Source organism: Pleurodeles waltl, chromosome 8 (assembly GCF_031143425.1).
Source record: "Pleurodeles waltl isolate 20211129_DDA chromosome 8, aPleWal1.hap1.20221129, whole genome shotgun sequence".
In the NCBI taxonomy this organism is placed as follows: domain Eukaryota; kingdom Metazoa; phylum Chordata; class Amphibia; order Caudata; family Salamandridae; genus Pleurodeles; species Pleurodeles waltl.
The window spans coordinates 538,686,621-538,710,346 of record NC_090447.1 but is presented as its reverse complement, the minus strand read 5'-3'; the positions used below and the strand labels follow the sequence as shown (position 1 = coordinate 538,710,346).

General features: G+C 41.7%; 1 protein-coding gene across 4 annotated transcripts in view; it reads right to left on the bottom strand.

The window, feature by feature from the left end:
- MBNL2 (muscleblind like splicing regulator 2) overlaps positions 1–23,726 on the bottom strand; it is a 563,412-nt gene that overhangs the window by 459,901 nt on the left and 79,785 nt on the right. For all 4 annotated transcript variants that reach the window (XM_069204579.1, XM_069204591.1, XM_069204575.1 and 1 more), the window contains exon 3: positions 19,302–19,369. The gene's annotated coding sequence lies outside the window, so the exon portion shown is untranslated. The remainder of the gene's footprint in view (positions 1–19,301; positions 19,370–23,726) is intronic.

Sequence of the window (23,726 nt, the reverse complement as noted above, 5' to 3'; positions counted from 1 at the left end):
TGGGCGGGGTCAGCAACATCTTAAAATGACTACTTAGCAGGCCCTCACCCTTTATGAGTGTGAGAGACAGCATCACAAACAAAAACAATAAGCAACAAAGAGTAAATGCAGTCCAACTTCTGCTCAATCTCTTAGTCCCCTTTCTTCTTACTCTTGAGGAGAAAGGCTGTGGTATTGGGACAGCCGTACATCTGATAAATAAATCCAGTCCTTCAGTTGCTGCTGTTGGTGTTACTTGAATCTCTTTTTAGGGGCCAAGAAAATGTGGATCCTTCCACTGGCGCACAAAGTTCTTCACGAAGATCTGGCATTCAGGATAGATGTTCTTCTGTGGTACCACTGGTGGGGGGGTGGAACTTGCATGTTGCAGCTGAACCTGCGTTGAGAAAACTGGCACAGCACATTTTAAGATACTCATCTATTCTGACATCTCTTGCCATACTAAATCAATGATATTCTGTGCAGCAGTATTTTTTGTATGGGGTAAATAGCCCAGAGGCGTTAACATGCATGTGACTATTTGATACTTTTTCAAATGACGGTCCGAAGAGGGAGTATTCCTTAGGGAAAATAGAGCCAGTGGTAAACAATAAAGCCAATTTGCATTTAAGGTGACTGATAATTTATATATTTTATCCTTCAGAGTACAATTAAGGAGCTCAACAATTCTGTTACTTTATGGGTGATAGGCTGATACTAAACAGTGTTGTATGCCAAATGATTTAGTCATGTGCTCAAATATTTTGCTGATGAAATGTTTCCCATAATCTGAGTGAATCCCTTTTGGAATTCCCATCTTGGGATAATTTATTTAACTAAAAATGTGGCTGCACTTTTTGCATCTTGGCTGTGGCAAGGTCCTGCCTTTACCATCTAGAGAATGGACAGATGACCACAATCAAATAGATCATGTTTTGGCATCTGTGAATCATTTCCACATAATCTATGCCTAACTCTTGAAAAGGGCCTTCAGGTCTTTGGATGGATGATGATTGTTTAATCAGTGGTCTTTGGTACCATACAGTTTGCAAATGAGACATTGATGTAAAAATATATTTATTAACTTAGGAAGATCGGGAATGAACCAGTCTCCTGAAAGTCTATCCAATAGTTTTTTCTTTGGTAAAAGTGATGGCAAGTGTAATTTAATCAGTGCTAAGTGCAAGAACCTCTGTGGCATCACTAGCTTTCCTGTGTCTTTATCTCAATAAAGAAAATTACTTGGAACCATACATCCTCTATTCCTGTATGTCCTGTAAATGATGTGGTGCTAATTTTCAAGAGGACACCTGTCCTGCTTCTTTAGCTACTTTGTCTGCTATGTCATTACCTTGGGAAATGGTATCTAACCAACAAGATTGTGCTTGACGTTTCACATTTGCTTTTGCCCCCCTTTCTTTAGTTCTGAAATTAGTTTCTTTCGGAGGAGACCATGCGCTGGTGTACCGTTGCTTTTCTTGAAACCCCGTCTCTCCTTTTTGCTGAGAACTGAGTGTACAGTGGAAGTGACATATGCCAAATTAGAATAAACAGTAACATCATTTGGATGCACTATCTTTAAGGCCTGTATCAGAGCTTTTAGTTCTGCATCTTGTGCTGAAAATGGGATGGCAGTGGTATATACTGTAATATTGAATACATGACATTCAGTGGAACTCCTGTTTGTTCTACTATTGCTGCACCTCTGTGACTTATCCCTGTTTGTTGATCTATTAGGGATGAACCATCAATATATGACATTCTGATGTGTCTTAGGGGTAATTCTGAAGCATATATTTCGGTGTCTTCTTGATGTGTTGCACAATCATGATCAACGTCTGTCAATGGTTTCACTAGAAATTGAGGTGGGTTCACTGTGTGAACACAGCCTATTTTAATAGCGGCATTGGAAAGTATTACTTCATATCCAGATGCTCTCTGTGTAGTTAACGTTCTTTTTGCTTGTTGTAGAACTGCAAAGGGGGTATGTTATACGTTTAGTGTTGTGGGACTCCCTGTTGTTATCATAGATGCTTTTTCTACTCCGAACGCTGCAGCTAGTCCTTTTTCACATGGAAACTGTCCTTTCATGATCTCATCTAATTGTCCACTGAAAAAGGCTATGGGTTATGGCCCATATGATATTTTTGCAATAGTACTGCTGTCATGGTATCTCCATTAGTATGGGAGAACAGAAAAAACTATGTGTTATAATCTAGTGTTGCTAACACTGGGGCAGTGGCTATGCAGTCCTTTAATTCTTGGAGTATTTGTTGCAATGATGGTGTCCAGTGCAGTATCATGGTTCCTGAAGATGTGCCCTTGATCGTCTGATACAAGGGTGCAGTCTTAGAGCTGTAATAAAAAATTCACTGCCTCACAAAGTTGCATCAACCTAAAAAATCCTATAATGCCTTCACCGTCTGGGATAGTGGTTGATTTCTACCCGCTTCCTCTCTGCCTTGAGTAATGCGGAGGCCCTCAGCAGACACTACCTGTCCTGGGTACAGTACTTGCTGTTGAGCAATCTGCATTTTTTGCTTTTCAACTTTGTAACCTTTGTATACTAACAGTATCAGTAATTCCAAAGTGTCCTTTTCACACTGTGCCTTTGTGTCGCTGCAAATCAGCAAATCATCCACATATTGTAACACTGCACTTTTGCTTTGAAAATTCATCAGATCATTCCTCAAAGCTCTGTTAAAAACTGAGGGTGACTCTCAATACCCTTGAGGCAAACGAGAATACAAATATTGAATTCCAGAGAATGTAAATGCTGTCAAATAATGACTCTCTTGGTGTCAAGGTACATTATAAAATGTATTTTTTAAATCAATCACTGCAAACTACTTTGCTGTGTTTGGGATGTTGGTTAATATCACTGAGGGGTCTGGTACTATGGGAAACTCTTGTGCTACAATAGCATTCAAGGGGCGAAAATCCTGTACCATCCTCCAATTATTTCCCCGAGATTTGCACACTGGAAAAATCGGGGTGTTGCATGGTGGGGGCGAGAGGTATAAAACTCCAGTCTTCGCTAAGGCTTGTATGGTAACAGCTATTCCTTCATTTGCTTCACATGAAATAGGGAACTCCCTAACTCTGGGCCATTGTGCATTTTCCTTTAGTGAGGTTCAGCGCTCAGTATTAATCCTACATTGTTTGGTTCTTGTGACCATAGCTGTGGATGTACCATGCAAGTAATTCACCTGCTTCCCCTTCTTATCACTGTTGCACACATATTTTGCTTGGGGTCTTCTGCTTCTAGAATCCCAAATGTTTTTGTTAACCTTATACTCTTTAGGGATAGCACCAATATTTCTTCTGTCTCCGGGTCTGGAAGTTCAGGCCTAAACCACAATTTTAGGTAGTGTCTTTATCCACTTGCCCTGCAAGGCTGGTTCTGTGATTATGAATTTCATTAAGCCTTTCTGTGGCAGGGATACATTTAGGGGTACACCTCTGATTTGTACTTCTGTATTGTCTGGGGCTGATCGTAAGACCATGCACACGAATGGTATCCCTGGTGTGGAACAAAGCATTATTGTTCTACTATCGTTTAATGTAATGTTCATTTTCAGTTTGTGTAACAAATCTCTTTCTAATAAATTTGTAGGAGCTTGGGGTGCATATAGCAAAGGCTCGGAAACTTCAGACTCTCCTACCTGAACTGGAATTTCACAGGTGTATGGTACTGTCACCTGAGAACCCTTGTGCTGCCATTGTTGTATTTCACAGTGTTAAACCTCCACATCTAATGCACAATTTGGTTGCCCCTGTGTCAATCAAGAATTTATATTTTCTTCCTAATATACCAACGGATGTTATAGGCTCTTGTTTGTAATGCAGTGTTTTTGCTATCACAGGGCACATCAAGGTCTCATGTGCAGACCGTCATAGCGTGAAGAATGGATTAGTCCCTGCTTGAAAAATTGTGCCCCCCATCATTGGCTGCGGTACAGGTTGTGATTGCTGTGGCGTGTGCTGAATATACTGTGCTGCTGACTGTTGTCCTGGGGTGGATGTTACGATCCCTGTTTGATCATTCTGTTGTGGTTGTATCATTTGCACTGGCTGTCGTGGAGACATTTGTGACACACTGTATACAAAACCTTGTGGCTGTTGCAGGTACTGTTGTGCAGGAGAAAAATTCCCTGCAGGGGAGAAATGTCTTCTTTGTCTCAGTTGTGCCGACAATCTGCTATTAAGTGCCCTTTCCTGTTGCAAAGATAACATGTCATATTTGTTTTATTTCTTCTACCTCTGCCTCTACCTCTCCCCTGTTGCTGCTGTTGCTGCAATCTTTGCATCATTTGCTGGGTATGCTGACCCATGGGACCTTGATACCACTGCTGTTGTGACTACATCTGTGGTAGTAGTGCTGTAACTTGAACTGGAGATGCTTGAGTAACTACATGTGCTCCTTTTGTGCTCTCTTTCTTTGCGTTTTCCTCTAATTTTTGAGCAGTCAATTTGGCTGGGACAAAGTCGAAATGCTCCTTTGTTTTTCTTTCCTTTTCCAACCTTTTTCTAACATGGTGCAGTATTATGCCCTGTATTTCCACACATGGTTTACTATCTATTGCCACTACTGTGTCTCATGACTGCTATAGATCCTCTGGCAGACCATTTTTCACAATGTGAAAGAACTATCTGGTCTCTTGTGCATCTAGGGGACCAATCTCAGTGGTCCATAGTTTTCTTATGCGTTCAACATATTCTAACACTGACTTATCCTTCCCCATTACTTGGCTCATCATGCTACTTATATCTGGCATGTTTGGTTATCTCCTTCTCAGTTTTGCCCAGACAAGTGCATATATGCTGTAAAATGTTTCTGTATCCCTGTCACTATTAATCAAAGTTATTAGTGCTGCATTGATATGCGGTACTACTTAAAAAATCTTGTCTGTCTCATCTCTCAATGTGCATGCAAGGAGGTTTTTCATGTCCCTAATTGTACTCCTACTGTGTGCCTTTTGAGAGAGGCTATACATTTAGAAGCTCCCTCATAAAGGGGTGGTAATTGTTTCTTTAAGTTCTCCTTATCCATGTGCTGCTATGGCACATAGGCCACATTTTCTGTTCTTGGACCCCTTTGTGTCAGTGGAAGCTGTCTGAATTGTGGTCTTCTTCTCCCCACCCGTTGTTGTCTCATTCTGGGGTACCTACTATTTTCTTTCTCTGCAAATTGTTGTCATACGCGTAAAGAGTCTCTCATGTATTAATAATCCTAAACTATAAGTCCCCCTGCCCCTTCAATACAATCTTGGGCTGTTGCTAAGTCTTGGGGGTGGAAGGAACCTTCTGTAGGCCATGGTGAAGGAAACCTGCTTGTTCTACTCTCTGTGTAATCCGCCAACTCATTTGAGAAAGGATAGACTGCAAATGAGTCTTGTTCCCCTATAATTACTATCTCATTAGGTGTCAGATCTCTCCTATTTGTCATTTTGCAACATACATTCATATTAACCTTCCTAGCGGTGTCCAAATATTGTTTAAATCATCATCACATTCTCCTACTATCTCGCTGTCACCATCACTCTGTTCAACCATTATTTTTCCTTGTAGTGTTTCCTTCATTAAACCTGGATTTCCATGCTTCTCATATATTTGTAACCTTTCTACTTCTGTCACCTTTTTATTTATTTTGTGTGTGTTTTAAAGCTTCACTCAATCCTTCACTCACCCTCAGTAACCTCTGTTGGTGCCCTTTATGTTCTGCAGTAGCTGTGTCATATATATCTTGAGATAATGCATTAGCATTATCAATGCGTTTTGTCATGGCATCTAATGTATTCCCTTCCTCCTCTGTCATCAATCTATGTTCCTGTTGCTCTCTCTCTCAACATGCATTTGCTTTCTCTTCTATTTCTAATAGGTGTTTTCTATATAGTACTTCATTTATCTGTTCATTATGTCATGGGCTGAACGTTAAATGTGGTGGTAAGCTCATTCCCCGCTACCTCTGGAACTTTGGTCTATAAAGTGTTGGAAGAAGTCTGGTGCTAATAATCTTGTTGTTTTACCTGAAATCATAGGGTCATCTCTTTGAGTGTAGGACACAGTGTCTTGGCTATGAGACCGTATAACTTTTTGGCTATCATCTAGTTTCAAAGTGAAGTTAGCTGTGATTTGCCCAGTGTATGTATTTTTTAGTGTGCAAAGAGTATCTGAGTCTTCTGTTTGTGTAATATCTGAAACAATGTAACTGTCTCCTAATGGATGCATTGCTATTGCTTAAGTAGTGATTTGGCTTCCTGATAGGGGCTTACTTTATCTTCCTTAAAAGGAGGAGAAGGACAGGCAGGCCAACTACATTCAGAGGGTTCCTCTACCTTGTAAGGTTCAAATGCTTACCACATGTTAAAGGTCACAATTCTCCTTTTTAAGTTCTTGCCTTTATATGCTCCATAAATATATGTTTGTAAATGCCCCAATGGACAGGGGTCAAATTATCCCTCTTCTGGCCAAGACCAAGAACTATGTTTTGTGCCAATATACCATTCCTTACAATGTTTCTTTATCTTATTTTGATCACCCTGAAACACTTATATGTGGGAAAGCAGTATCAGATATGTTACTTTGATCAAATGTTCACACAATATGGACAATTTACAACAACAACTTTTTCAATGTAGAACAGAACACGAGCAATGTACATATATTCTTGTCAACTCATAATCTGACAAAACAGTATCATAAACTATTACACTAGTGTCACTTTCCTGTATTTAGCGACACTTCACTCCTGTTTGGTCTCCAGGACCCAGGACGGATACACCACTACTAAAATATTTACTTAATGCAGACACTTTGACATTCTTAGTCACTTCTGACTAATTAGTGTTCCACCCTACAACCATATCCATATTGTGCTTTATGTACCTTCTAAAAAGATCAAGAGGGAACGGTTTTTAGGGACATACATTTATTCAGGCAATTTCTTGGACTCACCTGTCTTCCCGAACTACGAGGACCCACTCCCCCTCTCAAAGGCATATTTTGTACAAACACTGGTATCTGCTTACCTGTTTGAGCACTCTTTAATCAATGAAGTGGAAGCAGTGGGTTTGACCCCCGAAGTCCGGCAAGTTGACCGCAAGAATTCTCCTAACTTGCCAATGTCAAAATATGGACTTTTATTTCCCTTTGCCCATCAAAAACCACTCCAGTCTTCCATCTTGGTTTCTTAGGATCACTTTTATTTACGTCCGGGAACCCTGCTGAAGTATTGCATGCAAAGACACATTTGCCAAGCCTCAAGGCGTATCTGACTGCGCATATCTTATATCGATTTGGAATGCAATGGTTTGCATGGTTTGCTCCCTGTCACATTCCATTGCTCACCACTATCACATCTGTTGATCATCAAAGTCACACCATCCTGTTTGTACTGAGAGTGTCAGTTATTTATGTCTGGGCTAACCACTAACTTCCCTCAAGGCCATATATGCTCAGCTAAGAACAAAAGTCAGTAGGTTATTTATTTGACCTGTTTGTGTTCTTTTTATCAAAAGTCACGGCTCCTGTACTGTGACTATCAAATATACTGAAACTCCGGTTTCAGCACATATTTTACAGGTGAGTCTATTTCTGTCTCTTGTATATTTTTTTTTACAAGATGGAGCCTGTTTGCAAGATGGAGTTACTGTAGACATTTCTATTTCTACATCGGGTCTGCTGGGATGCCTGATCTTGCAGCCTCTTTCTTTGCAAAAAATAAAATTCAATTTCTTAGTCAAGGTTGAGGGAGATCAAATTTTTATAATAAATTAGTGGCACAGAAGTTAGCAAATGCTGACAAGTTAACCTTGAAGGTCTAACAGGGGAAGCAACACAAGCTGCAAAAAGAGCACGTTTGAATCATGTTGAACCACGTGGCCACCATTCGCACTGTGCACCACATTTTAACATGAGAGTTTTGCATTTTTATTAAATGAAAGTATGAAAATGAATTAATGTTAAGAATGTTTTATTAAGATGAAGATTAATCATTGAAGTGTTCAAATGAATATGAATTAGTCGTACTTATATTTTAATAATACATAGATTTCTTTAATGCAAATTACATATATGCAGAAAAATAAAATGCACATTTAAAATTGGCTCTAACATGTTATAAATGATGTTTGCAAATAAATAATTTGCTTTGCATGTATTCATTGTAAGGTGTGCAATAGGTTTATTAATGTATTAAAGCTTTCTTGACTTGAGTAGGCCTGGAAGATTCATTTTTCAGCAATAAAGGAAAATCACTTGTTTATTCTGTTCCCTCTGACCTGAATTATTTTCCTAGTTTGCTAATGTGAATGATGAATGTCCTATTGTATTGTAGGCAAGAAACATGTTTTGAGAATAACATTGTTGCTTTATTTGTTCTAGCTGTCAAACAGGACAGTAGTTCTCATGTGAAATGAATTAGTTTAGTTTACTGTGTGCCATGAGAAACGATCTCAAGTATCAAATAATTAAAGAATGTAATATTTTGTTACTAACATGTGAAACCTCCCAATGACTGTACTTTTGCTGAAATGATTCTTAAAAGTATCAGAATTTGGTGGTACCATCTGCAGTGACTGAATGCTGAATCTGACGTCCAAAGTGTGCCCACCTGAAGGACCAATCAAATGGATTTTGGTTATTCTAATTAGTGAGAAACTTGGAGTTTGGAGGCAGTTTTTTAGTTAGTGTTGTTGCAGCCAGTCTTTGCCGGTCTCAAAAACTGTCCAGAACTCTGTCCACGTCTGTCTTATGTCTGCTGTCACATTCTCTTCACTGAGTCCTGATGAGCTTCTTCATCATAGTCTTAACTGCCTTATTCTGTTATGTGGTTCAGTACTAATAAGGCCAACTAATTCTGAACTGCTGATCTGTCCTATGTGCAGCTCGTGTTCTGCACTGTCCTGATGCTCTTTGTCAACTGGTGCCGGTAGAAAGTGACCCTCCTGCCTGATGAACTGCTCCTGTCTGCTGCCCCATCAGGAGAGGTACAGTATAACTAAATGTGGTTTCTTGTTTTCTTTAGTTATTGATTTACACCAGCATATTTGTTTAGTAAATTGCCCAAGTTAGATGTTTTTCCAAATTATTTTTGTCTTTCTTTTCATTTTGCATTTTCCGCATGTGTTAGCCCATTCCCACACATGCTAATCCCAACTCTGGTTAGTGCTAGGAATGGCCCAGCTTTGAAACCTGAAATCAGAAATTGAATACTGAAGTGTATTTTGATGATTTACTGATGTCACCATCATCTGCTTTGAATGTTAACAATCATGTGCATATTATATTGTTGCTAATCCATATTATTCTTTCGGTGTGTCTAACAGCATTGGTATTTAGTAGGTTGAATCTTTTCAAATGTTTTGATCAGCCTATGGTTTCCATATATGTTTATAACTTAGTTTTGCGCACCCTATATGTGACATTGATTTTGGGATTGTTATAAAGCTTTGAAACTTTGCTCAGTTTGGGGTTTGATTTAGTGTTAAATTGCTTATGGTGTCTAGAATTGTTTATGGTACAATGTCATTGATTTGTTACTGAATGATTCTGACTTCTACACTCTTTGCCAAGTCCAAAGATTCAGTCGACCTCAGTAGGTGAGATTGGTGACGGTGTCTCACCGTCTCAACAGTGGCTGTTGAACCGGAATCGGGGAGTAAATTCTTACCAGACCGTTGGGAGCCAGCAGTGTTTGGTAGCAGAGCTATGGTTTTGTCTTGTGAGGAGGAGAGTCAGAATTTGCCCAAATTGTGAGTTGTTCTTGGTGTAGTGTAAGGACAGGTGAAATCTCAGTTTCAAGTGTACGGTATGTGTTTTGAGTAGGGTTTTGCGCTTGCAATGCTTTGGCAAATCACGTTGAAGTGAGATGTATGAATTGAGTAGGGAGTTTGGGTACTCCAAGATAATTGAGTAGGGACTTTGCATCCTCCAAGTAAGAGAAAGGGGAGCTGGCGTACTCCAAGTGAATAATGCTGATTCCTGTGCTCAAAAATTGCCCTTGCGGTTTTTACTGTAACTGGTCCTACAAGATCTAAGACTCCAGAGTATTGTACAAGTGTATGGAGACACTTGGTTAATTTATTGTCTGCAGGTAAAGTGTTGGTCGATTTAGCGCTGTTGACAATACCAGTAGTATTTCCCTTGAGTGTATTTGTTGTTGGTTGGTATTGGGCGAATCCTGAGTGCATAGGAGGAATCCGTACCAATTGGAGTGACATTTGCAGGTAAAATCTTACTAACGTTTGTGAGAGAGCTACACCCATAAGAGTAGCTGTTTGTCCGAAAGGCCACAGTTGAAATTTCCGAATAGCTTTTAAAGAGTTTGCGTCCTTACCTTAAGGAGCAGACAGGTTTTGTTTTTTGTGCTGGTAATATTAGCATTCAGGTTTTGCATGAGAGGTGTGTGAGACAGCTCGGAAGTGAGTCCCATCTGCTGCTCTGAGTGAGTCTGACGTCATTTGGTCCGCGTTGGGATAGTTCGTTGGTGAGGAGCTGCACATGGAATGGTGGACAAGACTACGCTGATATAGGTTAAGAACAGCTTGTGAATGAGATTGTGGGACTGAAAATTACTTCCTAATTTTGTACATTTTGTGTTTGTGAATTAGATTTGTGTAAAATGAAGATTTTCAAAGCTTTAAGAAATGCAGTGAGAGGGAAAGTTTTTATTCCAATTAGGAAGGGTGAGACTACTCCACCTGAGGGTATACCAGCATTTGAAGTAATGGAAGACATATGAGGTTCAGCATGTCAGTAGATGAATCAATAGTGTAAATTAACTGAGAAGTAAGGACTCTTAGCTTTTCCTAGTTATGGCACCTTTAATTTGAGAATTTTGGAGAATGTGAGGAGAGTGTTATATGAATCAAAGCCCCATCCTAGACTTGCACAATTCGAAGCACTTGCTATTTGGGAATTAGTTGCGAGACAAAAAAATGCTCATAAATTCGAAATGAGAATGAAGAAAACAGAGAAGATACTAGCAGAAGCTAGGTGGGATGCAGAGCAGAGAATGTGGACAGCAGATACATTACATGCAGTGAAGCTATTTCCAGCAATTACTCAAGAAAGAGAGGGAAGTGTTAAACCTAAAGCCAAAAAGAAATCTGAGGAAGGTACAGAACAGTAATTGGGTGAAAATAAGAGAATAGCAGATGTTGAGAGTGATTCAGGGGAGGAGTTTATAACTCAGTTGTTGCAGAATCGTCCCCCACCATATAATACAATTGAATCAGTAAGTCAGAATGTAGTCCCGAGTATTGCCACAGCTCTTGTTGCACAAAGCCAGGTTCAGGTAGTTCCAAACGCACCTTCTGCAAATGTTGCACAGGTGACAGCGATTTATCTGACAATTCCAAATGTTAATACAGTTCAGAAAGTTCCAGTTCCAGTTATGCCACAGCCAATTCAGAATGTAGGAATGACTCAGTTTGAGTCCACACCTAACGTACAGACACATGCACAAGTCATGAACCAGAGACAAACCATGCCAATGTATTCCGCAGTAATGACACCACAAAATCTTGTCCAAATCAGTCCAATCAAGCTTTTGGTATATTATTATCTGGCCAAGGTAAAGGATTAATGTTTCTGAAAAAACAGTTGAATTTTTCAGGATCAGAATCATTACCAGCCGCTGTAACCATAGGTCCAGCAGTCCCTTAGTATGCCCAGGATAATAATGAGAGTAGTACCCAGATTTTGAATCCAGTACCAGCAATTAATTTACCTTTTGGAACTAATGCAGAAATGGAGAGACTGAGAACTACTGTGCCAGCCAGAACCCCTATGAATTATTTTGGTTCGAACCAGATACATTATGGAGTTGGTCCACTAATTGACGTGACATGACCCTCATGCTCCGTGGGATCATCTTTGATGGCTCAAGAACAGGCTATGAGACCCTCGTGTTGTGTACCCCAGAATGTGCCCAGGAACAATGGTGATAACAGTAGTTTATAAGGATTGACAGCTCAACAATTGACTGAATGGTTAGATAATTTGAGTGGAGCATCAGTTCTAGGAAATATGCCTGAGGGTGAAAAGGCATTAAACATGGCCAGATTAAAATTGAAATTAAATGATTGAGGGGACACTTGATGTGAACTGCACTTCATGTGCAAGGATGTTACTTTTCGAGCAGGTCAGATCTTTGAGAAATTAGTTAATTTGGCTGACAAATATGAAATCGAAATGAATAAATCCAAACAGATGAAAAAGAGTTACAGATTAGAATTTGATGCGAGCGACATTCCAAACGTGAGATCACCTGGAATGAAAATTCACTTTAAGGAGTTGATTCAGAGATTTCAAACATGGGGAGGATTAGATAAATGGGAAGCAGATGGGTAAAGAAAAGAGATCAGAAGAAAAAGCCAAATACATCTTCAAATGAAGTGCAGCAGGCTGGAGGAGCTGTAAAAATGATGCCAATGAGAGAAATTCGTGGAGGGAATTTGTTTCATGTTCCTTGGAGCAGAAGTGACATATTGCCATTTATGAATAATTACCCAAAGATTATGGAGAAACCAGGTACCAGCAAACAGAGAGGTTTGTCAAACTTGCAAAGTGGTTGTGGGAAGATCTGAACACTTTATTTGAGATTGTGGTTCCAGCAGATTTGTGGGTTGAGTGTAAGCGAAGCATTGATTGGCCAACTCGTGAGGCACCGAGGAATGCAGTAACAGGTGCGCTGTCTGAAGAGGTGATTAAAAACTATTACAAGGTGATTGAGTTTTTGAAAACTAGAGTTTCCCCTAAAGATATTGATTGGCAAATGATTGAAAGGACATCTCAGGAAGCCAAGGAGTCTGTTCATACCTATTATGAGAGACTGCTGAAAGCATTCAGGCATAACAGTGGCACAGAAATTATTGAACAGAAAGACATGATTCATTTTGTGTTCAGGTTTGTTCAAGGATTGTAGCCTGAAATTAGTAATATGATTAGGAATCATTTGATTTGCTGAGAAGGAAAACTGATTGATGAGGTGTTGCAATAAGCAAAATACTGTAGTGATGAGATTGATCTGAAGCAGGAAAGGTTGAAGGAAAAGGCAATGGTGATGTAGATTAAATCTGTCCAAGCAGCAGGTGTGCAGGGAACAAAAAGAATGGTGAATGCAGGAGGAATGCAAGGAATGCAACAGCAAGGCAATTTGGTGCCTCAGTATAGAGGTGGAGGTTGCGGGATATGAGTAGATCCAAATGCAAATGTGACTGAAGTTCAGAACATGAAGAAAATGTTTCTTTGTCATGCGTGCGGCAATGTCGGACAATGGAAATGGGAGTGTCCCTTTCACAATGTAAATAATTTGGTGGAAGGTGGTGGTGTAGCACAGATGGTTGACAGCAGTCAATTTCAAAATCAGAGAGTCCAAAAGCCCCGAAATCGAACAATTAATGTTCGTAATGGACCAGTCAAAATGCAGATTTCCACAAAAAGTACAATTTCCCCAACAGCAAATTCATGTCCTACAGGAAATGCAGATACCACAGGCTCCCATAGCACAGCAACAGGAAATGGTTCCTCAGCAGAACATGAACCAGAGACCAAATGCAAGCGTGAATCAGTTAATCACACAATACCCATTGATCAATTTCAGTGATGATGAGATGAGTGAAGAATACATGAGTGAAAGTTCAGAAGAGGAAGAATGTGTGTTAGCTGCCTCATTGGAGGTAGATCAGAGTGGTCCTTATGTGAATGCGAGTGTGATGGGTCATGATGCTTTATTCTTGGTTGAAACTGGAACAACTCATTCCACTGTCGTCCCAAATGTGCCCCTTTCTGGAAGGAAAGCTTAGGTTGTAGGAGTAGCAAACCAGCTCTTGGAAAATCCAATTTAAGAGCCCATTCCAGTTAAAATAGGAACTTTGAATGTATGCAAAAAAAATATTTTCTGATTCAAGTCCTGTATGTCTGTTAGGAAGAGACTTGCTATGTAAATTAAAATGTTCCATCACTTGTACACATGAAGGTATAGCAATTCAAACCAATAGCAATGATAATACTTCTAGTCAAACTGATGAGATGTATCCTCCCATTACATTACATTATTTCCTGCCATGACAGTTAAGGACTTGCTTGATAAATTGCAAGACCCAGTAACACTGAGAGTTTGGGATCTCTCTGGAAAGGATATTGGGCTAATTCGAGGTGTTGAGCCGGTCAAAGTGACTGTAGAGCCAAATACAGTTTCCCCAGAACACCACAGTATCATGTGACCGCAGAAGTTATTTCCCCAGTAATTGCAGATTTTGTTGCGCAGAGAGTGTTAAAAGAAGTGATGGGCAGTCCATTTAACTCACCAATTATGGGGCTGCGAAAGTCAAGTGGGAAATATTGCATAGTTCAGGATTTGAGAAAGATAAACAGAATTATGGTATCCTGTTGTCCCGTAGTGCCAAATCCAGCAGTGATCTTATTCCAGATTACATGTGAAATAGAGTGGTTTTCAGTGATTGATTTGTCACAAGCATTTTTCTCAGTGCGATTGCACAAATATAGTCAACTCCTCTTTTGTTTCCGATTCGGCAACCGTGTGTGTTCATGGTGTCGTACTCCACAGTGGTTTTCACAATCTCTGTCCATTTTTAATCAAATCCTGAAGAAGAACTTATAGTCTTTGAACATGCCATTTCAGTCTGCTTTAGTTCAGTACATTGATGATCTGATGGTTGTGTCCAATACACATGAAGCATGCAGACAAGATACCATAGTGTTGTTGAATCATTTGGGTGAAAATGGACACAAGGTTTCCCCTGCTAAATTACAGTATTGGTAGAAAGAAGTGAGGTATTTGGGTCACCAAATTGAGAAAGGTGCAAGGAAAGTGTCCAGAGAGATAGTCACCGCAATTATTCAAATTAATCCCCCAGTTACACAGAGAAATGTCAGAATGTTTTCGGCCATGGTGAGCTATTGCCGCCAATGGAACCTGAATTTTTCAGTAATTTCCAAACCATTGCAGAAATTGACATACAAGGAAGTCACAGGTCCAGTCCCCTTCGATGAAGAATGCATGAACACCTTCACTGAGCTGAGAGAGAGTTTGTGCAGAGCTCCAGCTTTGGGAATGACTGGTTACACAAAAGATTTTTCACTGTTTTGTCATGCTCTTGATGGCTGTGCTCTTTCTATTTTGATGCAGTCACATGGAGGAATGTACAGGCCGGTGGCTTATTTTTCCACCACATTGGATCCTGTCGCTGCTGCTTTTCCCGACTGTTTGAAAGCCTTGGCGTAAGCTGGTATGAGTGTCTGCCAATGCAAAGGCATTTTCATGGAAAACACTTCAATTGTTTATGTTCTACCCGTTATGAGTTATTGATTCTGGGATTCCCCAAATGTAACAGTCAAGAGGTGTGCAGTCTTAAATCTGGCCTCATTAATGCCTGTAAATGTTAATGATTCAAATGATGTTAAAGAGATGGAACATGACTGCCTCAATGTCACCGAACTGTGCACCAAACCTAGACCTGATATTCAGGATACTCTTCTGGAGGAGAATAACCAAGTTGTCTTTGTTGATGGCTCCTGTTTAAGGAACAATGAAGGTACTCTGAGAGCAGGTTATGCAGTTTGCACCCTCTCAGGAGTGGTCAAAGTCCCTTGGCTTCTAGGAGTCATTTCTGTCCAAGTAGCCGAACTGGTTGCTCCTCCAAGAGCATGCCGCATATGAGAGCAGCTCAAAGTGACAATTTTCACCGAAAGTCAATATGGATTTAGTGTTGTCCATGATTTTGGACTGTTATGGCACCAGAAGGGTTTCATGACCTCCTCTGGATCACCCTTATGAAACAGAGAAAGAATTCATGATTTGTTAAATGTTCTACAGTTACGTGAGAAGAATGCGGTTGTAAAATGTACTCTACATGTAAAGTCAAATGATTATGTATCATTGGGTAATGCCTATGCTGACCAAATTGCTAGATATTGGGCACTTCATTGCATCACCTTCTATGAAGAGTGGAGTAATGGAAGTGACACCAGTGAGACAAATGAACATTTCTTCATGTCAGTGGTTGACACCTTGATTTAATTGAAATGCCTTCCTGCAAAGGATTGAAGTATGTATTAGATATTGTGTGTGTATTCTCCCGTTGGATCGAGGGTTATCCAACACATAGGAATGATAGTCTCACTGTAGCTAAGCTGCAAGGTACAGATTCCCGAATTCTTTGGAAACAGATCGGGGAACTCATTTCAATAATGAGATCATAAAGTTGTTGTGCACATTGAGCGACAATTTCACTTCAGTTACAGACCAGAGGCATCTGAATTGATAGAGCAAATTAATGAACACTGAAGCTCGATTGGCAAAGGTTTGCGCCTCTACAGCGTTGAAATGGCCTGATGCATTGCACTTGTCCTAAAGAGCATGCATAGCACTCCTGACAGGAAGACAAGACTGTCGCCTCATGAGATTCTGATGGGTCATGCAATGAGGCTAAAAGCAGTACCTGCAAATGCACTTATGAACATAACAGATGACTTAGTGCTGGATTATTGCAAAGGTCTAGCTGATGTGGTACGCTCCTTGTCTCATCAGGTTGAAGCAGCAACAGTTCAAGCGACCCAGGAGCAGTACCACAGCTTGAAAGCTAGTGATTGGGTAATGGTAAAGAAGCATGTGAGGAAGACTTGCCTAGAGCCAAGGTGGAAAAGACTGTTTCAAATTATCTTGGTGATAACAACAGCTGTGAAGTGTGCTGGACTTTTGAACTGGACACATGCAAGTCACACAGGCACATTCTGTGACCTCTTGAAAATACAGAGTTTGATCCAACAAGAACAAATGCTGATTAAGAAGGGTTTTGACTTGACCAATCTGTGAGTACAGAACCAGTGACTGTAGCAGAAAACATGCTAAGTGGTGATGGCACAAGCAGTCTGCATGCAGATAAAGGTGCAGACAAAAGTGCAGGAGAGCAAAGTCAGTCAACTGATTCTAGCCAGTACAGCAAACGTTATGAAAGCAGTTGCACCCGAAAAGAAAACTTTGAAAAGAAATAAATGGCCTGCAGCTGCACATGAACTGGTTGCTGATAATCGCCCATCAATAACAGAAGCAGTTGAAGAGTTAAATCAGAGTAAAGATGAAGATGGTGCTGTAAAAAGAATGAAAAGAGTGCCAAGTCACAGATACTTTTCTCCTGAATGGATCTACCTTATCACAAATGAATGGGAGAGCAAGTTTATGGTCTTTTGTTTTGACCATGAGAATTCATTTGAACATTCCGGAACTTGAATTTGCATTTGAACTGAGTTTTGAAATAACCTTGCCAATTGATTAATAAAGAAATTACACTCTGGCAGTAACAATAAACGATCATCAAACTGTGTTTTATTGAAAACCAACATTGGACTATTTTGAGAGCTTATAATGGAATCTTAAAGATTTTTCTTGAAGATCGAGAACTGCTGTAAATAGTGCAAAGACTTTGAAAAGTTGCTCTGTTTTTGATTTCTGCTCGCTTTTGCTTTTATATTTTTTCTTTTTCTTTTTCTCCTTTGTTTCTACAGAAGCCATAAATCCTAGACAGAGCAAACATAGTAGGCGGAAGTATGTGTGTATTGGTTTAATAATAGTATGTATGATTGCATGCATTTTATTAATTGTGGGAATGAGTGTTTCATTGAAAGGAGAGGAGGTGCACAGTACAGCAACTCTAAAGCAGAGAAAGGCAACATCTAAGCAGGATAAGTTCAATAAGGATGAGGGATTGCTTAATTTAGATGACACACAGGAAGGTTTATCTTCCAATGTTTATTATAGTTTGTTGTATGGGTCTGTGGAAACAATGAACGTGCGTGATTGTTATGTGTGCACACAAATTCTTTCATCAGTACAAGAAGGAATCACTTATCACAGTTTACCACTAATTTGTGATATTAGTTGCAGTCTATTATTAACACGTTTGTACAATCAAAAGTACATTCAGAATTTGTATTCTAACTATGATTTAGTTTTCTCTTTTGTTCCCATTAATCAGCAGTTGAGCAGCATTGCAAAGGCTAGTAACATAGACATAATGGGAGGATTCCTTGACTCCACACTGACGGTTGGCACAGCATATGCACACTGGAATAACTTAACTTGCATTCTCAGGCAGGTAGAAAAGGAGTTTAGTAACCAAGTAGATGATAGAAAAAAACAATGAAAGAAAGGATAGATAAAGATATACTTAGCAAGAAGAAATCCGTTCACATCACTATTGATACCCAGGGACTCTGAGCTTTAGATTGGCAACATGTTGGAAAGCTTTGTACATATAGGCCGCTTTTAAAAGCTGACAGTAAGTTAGAAGGAACGAGTGAATGGAGACGTGTTCCTGTTCAAGAGCGTATGGGATTTTATGCTAAATGGATAAGACCCGCTGTACCTGGTATTTATTACAATTGCGGTAGGAACGCTTATTACAATTTGCTGAAAGGTTGGTATGGTACATGCTATTTGGGAGTGGTTTAACCAAAACTTTACCAAGTGGACAACATTGACAATCCAGAAGGGACTGAGAGACCTAAAATGAGATTTAAAACAGGAGCAAGTAGTGCAGAAATTACTGGAGATATTTTGGGACTTTTATTCCATCAGTGGTGTTATCTGGAATGACATAAAGATAAGGAAGTGTAGGTGGGTGTCGTTCACCTCGCCTACCACCGAACAGCCATGGCGGCTGACGCGCACCTCCTCCGTCCCCATTTCGCGTCGTCAAGGAGATGCGTGGGGGCGGAGAACTCGATCGGCCCCGGACTTCCGGGTTGCCGCGTCTAATAACAGGGAGGACGCCGAACCGGAGGAGCAGGAGGCGAGCGGAGCAACCGAACGGGAGGAGCAGGAGGCAAGCAGAGCAGCCGAACCGGGGAAGGAGGAAAAGGGCGAGGAGACCGAACGGGAGGAGGTGGAAGCCATCGGACCAGAACGAAGTGCAGAGAGGAAGCCCAGCCCCGGCGCTGGAGCTGAAGAGCAGCCGAGAGGAAGAGAGACATCCTGCCACGACCCAGGAGGGTCGTGGCTAGACAATGTACGGGCCATATTCAGGGGCACCAACAGTAAAAGGGCAAGGGGGAGGTGGAAGGAGGAAAAGGAGACTGGGGAGGGCAGAAAGGGAATAGGGCAGGCTATTCTGGGTGCCGGGACTTGGGGAATCACAGACCACCCTCCCACCCTATCACTAACCTGACAAAATCACAATAACAGCCTGCTTCTTTAGTCCTAGCCCCAGTTAAAACACCGCCTCCTGTAATTCTTGTCCTCACACCCCCCCTGCACTAACATACTAATAGTGATAATAAGCTACCGTCCTACTTACCTGGACATATCCTTTTGTTCTTCCGAGAGTCCACGAGAACCCAGAAGAAGCTACCTGAAGATCGCCACCTAAAAGGAAGAAAGAAAGAGCGTTAAAGACTCTTACAAGACAACCCACACCTATAACAGAAAATTCCGCAAAGAAAACTCTAGACGACGTATCGTCATTATTATTATAATATCTGTCCTATAATAAATAAACCGTGTATACGCCCTGTTAGGGCCCTAAAATCCGAGTCCGAGTCCTCTGTACCACTGAGCCCAACCCCACAGTGGTGTCAGAAGTGGGATGTGAATTGGTATAACCACTCCATCCTGGGCCGTACAGAGGTATTGTAAACATGAAGGAGAAACCCACCCTCGAGGACATGATAAAGCAATTGGCGGAGGGTCAACGCCACCTCCAACTAGTGTGGGAGGCGCAACAAAGGGAGGCCAAAGAGGCCAGAGAGGCCCTTCAAGCCGCCTTGAAAAGTCAGGCCACTATAATGGCCAATAATCAACTGGTTCATGAGACCACTCTTCAAAAACTGACCGACACAATTGCTGCCAGTAAAGTGCACCCGAATGTGCCAAGTTCAGTATTACAAAAATATCAGGAGGGAGAGGATCCCGACTCTTTTTTTACGAACTTTGAAAGAGTAGCTTCATCAGCCCAATGGCCTGAAAACCGGTGGGGCCAATACATCGCTCCCCTCTTGACAGGCACTCTCCAGTCCACTTATCAGGCTGCAAATCCCGGTGGCACCACCCCATATTCCGATATTAAGAAGAGTATCCTAGAGCGAGTGGGGCATGATGCTGAGTATTATAGGACAAAATTTCGCAAAGTTAAATGGGGACCAAAGGAAGACCCACGTACATTTTATTACCGGGTGAAGGACCTAGGACTGAAGTGGCTGGGGCCCTTAGGAACTGACCGTGAAGATGTTATTAAGGCCATCATTTTAGAACAGTATCTAGATTCCCTTCCTACAAGCACCCGGAGCTGGATAAGGCAGCACCCTAAAATAGATACCGAACTAGCCGTCGACCTGGCGTGCGCGTATCACAGGTCAGTGGATGTGAAAAGCCAACATCCCAGACCCCTGAGTAAAATACCTATAACTCCTCCTCAATATACAACAAGACGAACCACTGAGGAGCCCGGATCCTCCCGGAGTACCGAGAGAAACCCCATGCAACAACCTCAGTGTTTCAGTTGTGGGGAGTGGGGCCACATAGCCCGAGGATGTCCAAAGAAACATGAGGGAGTGGAACCAATGGAGATAGGGGTTACTCGAGGGAGAGTCCTGTGCTTGGGAAAAGGTGATACGTCATTCAAACAACCCCTTCGGATAAATGGACAATTGGTCATGGCCTTGATTGACTCCGGATGTAGTCAATCAGTGATACGTCGCGATATAGTCAAATCTGTCAATCCCAATACCGATCACTGGGTGACGATATGTTGCATCCATGGGGACCGAGCTCAGTACCCCCTTGAGTTGGTAGAAGTAGAATGGAACACCTATCATGACTTCCTCTCCATGGGACTCATGGATAACTTAATAGAAGACTGTGTCATTGGGAATGACTACCAGCGATTTCATGATATATTAAACCAAACACGGAAGCACAACCCTATCGATGATTGGTGGGTTGCTGCTCCATTTCGGGATACCCCCATTTATAGCCCCCCCGAACGGAAAAAATTTACCCGAAAAGAGAAGAGAGCAGAAAAACAGAAATTTACTGCTAATCAAGGACAGAAGGAAGTAGAGAAAACAGTGGCCAATATAACCAGCGCCCCAGTGTCGTTTAGAGTAAGCCAACGCGAGGATCCCACCCTCGAGCACGCCTGGAGGAGTGCCAAAAATTACTCTACCGGAGAGGTAGGTCCCCACTTTATAGTGCATAAGAACCTGTTGTATAGAGTAACCACGACAGTAAACGGCGAGAAGAGACAACTAGTGGTCCCCGAGCCTTACCGGACTCAGGTACTGTTCCTAGCTCACAACCAGCCGGGGGGAGGCCATTGTGGGTGGGAGAAAACAGAGGAATACTTATTGAGACGGTTTTACTGGCCAGGAGTATATGCCCATATTCGAAGGTACTGTACTCACTGCCCAAAATGTCAACTAGTAGAACCGGGAGGCATCAGAAGAGCCCCGCTACATCCACTACCAATTATAGATATTCCTTTCAAACGAGTAGGCATGGACTTGGTCGGACCACTTTTACCATCTACCAAGGGACACACCCATATCCTCGTCCTGGTCGATTATGCGAGCAGGTATCCAGAGGCAATTCCCCTTACCAGTACCACTACCAAGGCTGTTGCACAAGCCATGATAGCATTTTTTTCCCGGGTTGGTTTCCCCGAAGAAATTCTTACCGATCAAGGGACACCATTCATATCTGGACTTATGAAACAGATATGCAAAACCCTAGGCATTACACAGATAAAGACGTCGGTGTATCATCCGCAAACGGATGGTTTAGTGGAGCGATATAATCGCACCATCAAAACCCTCTTGCGGAAAATGGTGAGCGATTCGGGAAAAGACTGGGATCAGAAACTACCCCTAGTGCTTTATGCAATAAGGACACATGAACAGTCCTCTACTGGGCATAGTCCGTTTGAACTAGTATTCGGGAGACAGCCCCGTAATTTACTAGATATGGCGGCCGAATTGTGGGAAGAAGAGAACAACGAGGAGAGACCCATCCTAGAGTATATCCACAATTTAAAGACCCACCTCCAGACGGTTTGGGAGGATGTAAGGCACCATCTAGAAAAAGCACAAGAAGCTCAACATTTTTTTATGACCAGGGCACCAAACTGCGGGTACTTCAGCCCAACGATAAGGTATTAATCATGCGACCCACCTCTGAACATAAGCTACTGGCTAAATGGCAGGGGCCGTATCGGGTGATAAAAGCAGTCACCCCGGTTACATATTTGATTGAACTAAATGATCACCGAGACGGACCCAAATTTACCACATTAATTTGTTAAAGAAATGGGAGAATCCGAAGAACGATAGTGACCCTTCTGCTAGGGGATACCTGATAACACCGACAAACTCGCTAGGGTTAGAACTATGCCCCACCCTACAACCAGACAAACCAAAACCCCCTTGTGTCAATGATTCCCTATCCGATACGGAGAAACGGCAATTGTTGGAGTTAATTCAGAATTATGCCAAATTCTTTTCAGAGCTTCCTGGACGAACAGCTTTGGTCCAACATCATATTCGAACACCTGATGGCCGAACTGTCCGCCTACGGCCCTACCGAATTCCAGAAGCCAGAAAGATTCTTATAGAGGGAGAGATAACAAAGATGTTATCTCTAGAAGTCATTGAACCATCCACGAGTCCGTGGTGTTCCCCTGTCGTATTAGTACCGAAACCGGATGGATCGGTCCGGTTTTGTATCGATTTTAGAAAGCTCAATGAGATATCACTCTTCGATACCTATCCCATTCCCCGGGTAGACGAGGTTCTAGAGAAGATCGGGCAGGTGCGTTTTATGTCCACTATTGATCTAACAAAGGGATATTGGCAGATTCCCTTAGCCCCACAAGACAAAGAAAAGACAGCGTTCGCAACCCCTTAGGGTTTATATCAGTTTACCGTCCTTCCTTTTGGACTTCACGGTGCCCCTGCGACATTCCAACGCTTGATGGACCGACTTCTACGGCCATTCCAAGAGTTTACGGCCACCTATCTCGATGACATTGTCATTTTTAGTGCAACCTGGACAGATCATCTCCTTCACCTAGAGAAAGTATTCTCAGCCTTAGCAACCGCAGGTCTCACCGCCAATCCTACCAAGTGTGTCCTAGGGCAGAGCCAAATAGCATATCTTGGATATGTCATCGGTAGGGGAGTGTTGCGTCCTCAGAAAGATAAAGTAGACACCATTAGACGGATACCGCTCCCCAAAACAAAGAACGAACTCCGTTCCTTCCTGGGGTTGGTGGGGTATTATCGTAGATTCATTCCACAATATTCTACCATTACTGCCCCCCTCACTGACCTGCTAAGGAAGCGATATCCTAACACCCTTCCTTCTTTTTCTCCTTCACAACTTCAAGGTTTTCAATTTCTTAAAGAAGCCCTCTCAACCGAACCTGTGTTGAGATGTCCTGATTTTTCCAGGCCTTTTCATCTTTTTGCCGACGCTTCCAATGTCGGCCTGGGAGCAGTCCTGGCACAACCTGACGATCTGGGGCATGACCACCCCATTGTCTATATCAGTCGTAAGCTATTGCCTAGGGAAACTCATTATCCCACTATAGAGAAGGAATGCCTTGCCATAAAATGGGCGATTGAGTGTCTCCAGTATTATCTCCTAGGTCGCCCTTTCGTCCTTTATACCGATCATGCGCCATTGACCTGGTTGGCCTCCCATAAGGATACTAATTCCAGAGTGTTGC